The sequence below is a fragment of the Dama dama genome, chromosome 15 (assembly GCF_033118175.1).
Source record: "Dama dama isolate Ldn47 chromosome 15, ASM3311817v1, whole genome shotgun sequence".
NCBI classification, from domain to species: domain Eukaryota; kingdom Metazoa; phylum Chordata; class Mammalia; order Artiodactyla; family Cervidae; genus Dama; species Dama dama.
The window spans coordinates 60,847,974-60,852,449 of NC_083695.1; the positions used below are offsets into that span (position 1 = coordinate 60,847,974).

The window sequence follows — 4,476 nt, forward strand, 5'->3', positions numbered from 1 at the left end:
TCCAGAAGGAAAAAACCCTGAAATAGATAATGTATTAAGTGGAGTTAACTTGAAAAAAAATCATTTAAGAAATCTGTGTGGTGCAATTGATAGTTGAATGAGTGTCTTTTTAGTGCTGAATTGAGGAAGGAGGAGAAGAGCACTCATATTTATTGGGTCTTTCAAGGGTCATTGAATAGCTGGGAGGAGTAAGAGGATAATTTGGTTTAGGCCTCCTCCTAAAGATGACTTCACATATAGGCATTGTCAGATGAAGGATATTAAAAAGGGGGTCCCTTTTAATTCTTACTATCATCTTACAAGTAGATTACAGAATGAGAAACTGAAGCTCAGTATGAAGTTCTGGAGATATCTACGCAGTGTACTTTTTGAATGCAAACTAGTCAAAATGGATTCAAAGTTGCTGAAGTATAGATCTAAGTTTTCTTTGATAGAAAAAAATGTTTCAAATATAAATTTATTCATGTAATTGGCATGTTTAAAATTTTCATCACCTAGACTAGCACTGTCCAATAGAAATGTAACATTAAGCCATATGGTATAATTTAAGTAGTCACATTTTTAAAAGTAAAAAAAACAAGAAAATTAATATAAATAATATATTTAGCATATGATTTCAACATATAATCAATATGCAAAATTATTAAGGAGCTATTTTACTTTTTTTTCTGTACTAAGTCTTTGAATCCTGGTGTATATTTTTGGCTTCCCTGGTCGCTCAGATAGTAAAGAATCTGCCTACAATGCAAAAGACCTGGGTTGAATCCCTGTATTTTTAGACTTATAACCTATTGCAATCAGGACTAACCACATTTCAAGTGCTCATAACCACATGTAGCAACTGTACTGGACAACAGAGAGTTAGACTCTGTAGAGTGCAAATACACTGGTTCTAGCCTTTGAAGATAATGACCCAGTAGGCCAAGAGTAGGCGAGGCCCACCAGGTGTAAGGGAAGGCCATAATTTGATTTTTTTTTCTTTTGCCCCCAGCACCCATACGGATAAGGCAAAAGTCACCTTTGATTGATTTGCCTCTGACTGGTCCTAATCCCCTCTCCAGGATCAACTACCATGAGCAGTGAGGTGCTGCTAGGTCTATTTGTATGATTTTACAAATATGCACACATTCAAAATATATTGTTGACATGTGTGTTTTTTAAAAATGGGTGAAACAGCATACTTTTTCCCAATTGAAAAGTGAAAGTGTTAGTCACTCAGTCATGTCCAACTCTTTGTGACCCAATGAACTGTAGCCCAACCAGGCTCCTCTGTCCATGGAATTCTCCAGGCAAGATTACTGGAGTGGGTTGCCATTTCCTTCTCCAGGGGATCTTCCTGACCCAGGGACTGAACCTGAATCTCCCATATTAGATGCAGACCCTTTACTGACTGAGCAACCAGGGAAGCTGAAAACAGAAAACCAGGTAAGGGGGCCACCCTTACCTGAGATTAGCTTTTCTCATTTAACAATGTAGCTTTGAGAACTTTTCATATTGGTCGACTTATCAACCTCATTTTAAAGTGTTGTATAGTAGTCTATAATTTATTTAACCATTTCTCCATCAATGAACAGGCTCTAATTTACTGTTGTTTTTATTAGAGAAACAATAAATGGAAAGGTCTTTTTTATTTTTTCCTGGCTGCTCCTCTCAGTATGAAAGCAAAAGTTGCTCAGTTGTGTCTGAGTCTTTGTGACCCCATGGAATTCCATGAAATTCATGGACAGTCCATGAAATTCTCCAGGCCAGAATACAGGAGTGGGTAGCCTTTCCCTTCTCCAGGGGATCTTCCCAACCCAGGAATCGAACCCAGGTCTCCTGAACTGCAGGCAGATTCTTTACCAGCTGAGCCTCCAGGGAAGCCCATGGATCTTAGTTCCCCAGCCAGGCATCGAACCTGTGACCCCTGCAGTGGAAACACAGAGTCCTAACCACTGGACCACCAGGGAATTCCTGCAATGATCACCTTTATGGTGGTGAAGTAGCATCATTTTCAGAGAAGAAGATGGCATGTCTATCAGAAACTGGGAAATCAAATAAGTTGTTCAAATTGTATGGCTGAGGGCCACTGCTGATGCCTGTCTTGATTGTTTCCAGCCCTCTCTCAGAGATATACCATCCCATATCCTCCCTCCCCATATGCTCAAAATAAGTCTGACAAACATTTCTTTGCTAGAATAGTTAGGCTATTTGCTTTGAGGATAGTTAGGCTTTTCAGGGACTTGAAATTGGAGCGGAGGATGAATAGAAAGGGAATTATTTCCCTAAAGTTCAAGAGAGACAAAGCCTCCAGCCAGAACAGTGGTGTGATTCCAGTTTGGAAAATTCACTGGGATTCTTTATATCCTCACTCCAGTCCACCAGGTGTACGAAATTCTCATTTTGCTTATGACTGCTCTTTGATGTCCTGAGCCAGGCCTGCCTTCTCCTCTTTTCTGCTCAGATTCTTTGTCACTTTAATTCCTTCCAAAGAATTTAATTAACTTAATCCTTACACATTAATGACATTGCCCAGCAGTCCTCTCTACCTTCACAAGAAGATATATACTTTAAAGATGTATTAAATTGATGATTCTGTATTCTCTCCATCCATCTGTCCATCATTCAACAAACTTTTAATGAATATAGACCATGTGCCAGGCTCTGGGTTTTAGCCTGGAGATGCAAAGATGAAATAAAGACTTTCACATACTGTGCAGGGGGACAGTAATCTTTGGAGTGACAGGGGAGGAGTGTGTTGGAAAAGGGAGCCATCTCAGGGTTCTACCCAACACAGGATTTAAAGACAGCCCTAAGTAAAAACTGAGTAGAGAGGCAAAAGTTCATTTAAAGGTGTTCTAAAATGGAACATACACTCATACACCCTACTCCTTGTTCCCAGGATCTTCCCTGTCTCCTTTTTGTCCCCTTTCCTGTCCTGGTTTTGGAGGTTCCTTTGGCTCCTCTCTCTCCACAGCACGGCTGCCTCTCACCTCGGGCAAGAACAGATTTGGGACATCAGAGACAGACAGTCCAGAGCCCACAGTGTAACGCATCATGTGATGAAATATTAAATCTCATTTTTGACATGGATTTCCAAGCAAAGCAGATACTGTTTGAGTGTGGGATTGGTAATTTCCTCCTCCCCACCAAAGCAGTTAATGAATCATTTGCATAATGTTTAATGATAAATGATGCATTGTAGAATTTTACTAACCTAAAATTTTGTTTTGTCTTGGTTTTTATTTTTAAAATTAAATTTTCTTATTTAAGTATAGTCGACTTACAATGTTGTATTAGTTTCAGTTATATAGCAAAGTGATTCATATATATATACATGTATATATTCTTCAATTCTCTTCTCTTATAGGTTATTACAAAATACTGAGTATAGTTCCCAGCCTAAAATATTTTTGAAAAAGTTTTCTGCTTCCTCCCCTCCCCACGTTGACCAGACCAGCCTGGCATTGATCCAGAAAGGATTTTAAATTAGTGAGTCATTAGGCTGTATAAAAAGAGCTTACCCAGTGTAAAGGTACCCTCTTCCATGAAACAAAAAGTCTTCAGAAATGACCACAACTCATTTAAAGTGAAGGTTAAACATTGTAACCAGAACAGTGCCCTAATTCAGCAAATTTTATTTATGTCCAAATGCATAGCTATTGGCAATGAACAGCAATTCGAGAAGTCATAACCCAAGACAATTATTGTGAGGGCCTTTAGAGTTCCCTATAAATTTCCCTTGGTGACCTCAGAGCGAACGCTCAACCACAGAGTCAAATATTTGTATTAGGTGTTCCTGTGTTTAACATACTAATTAAAAAGATAAAATTCTTTGATTCCCTCTCAAATCATTTTACTTGTAATCTCTTTTCTGGAAAAGCCTGCTGGATAAATGGAACTAAGAGTATGCTTTCTAAAAAGAGGCTTTATCATGTTGTAATAAATCCAGGAGCCGGGGACATTAAGGTACCTGAAGTGCTCTTAATGAGTCTATGGTGGGGAACATCCTCCGGGGCTTGTTTCAGGGACCTTTACCTTGAAGGTTATAAATCCTCTGAGAAGTGACTGTAATGGGGGAAAGCTTTAACAGAGGAAACACTGAGTTCAAACACAGCTAAATGCCTGGCCAGAGGGGCAGGTTTAAGGACAGGTGAGGAAGCCATGACACTTTGAGGCATTAACTTGAAACACTTGTCTTTGGAGAGGTCACCTGACTGACTCTGAAATCTACTCAGAAGAGACCAAAATGCCATTTGGATATCTCATTCTTGACCCTATAATAATGTATTTCTCTTCCCTTCTTTCCTATCTATATTTTGGGGTATGAAGGACTATAGAGAGCTCCCATCCAAAGTGTAGTCTGAGGACTGCCTGGATCAGAATCATCCCAAGGGAATTATTAAGAATGACCACTCCTAGGCATAGCCTCATTCCTACTCAACCAGAAATATTCTTGGTGGTAGAGATGGTGGCAGTAATGGTGAGATGGGAGGT

At 39.3% G+C, this 4,476-nt stretch overlaps 1 non-coding gene across 1 annotated transcript; it reads right to left on the reverse strand.

Moving 5' to 3' along the window:
• Window positions 1–1,876: 1,876 nt before the first annotated feature.
• TRNAG-UCC (transfer RNA glycine (anticodon UCC)) lies at window positions 1,877–1,949 on the reverse strand. The gene has a single exon. It is a non-coding gene; the product is annotated as a tRNA-Gly (tRNA).
• Window positions 1,950–4,476: the final 2,527 nt, after the last annotated feature.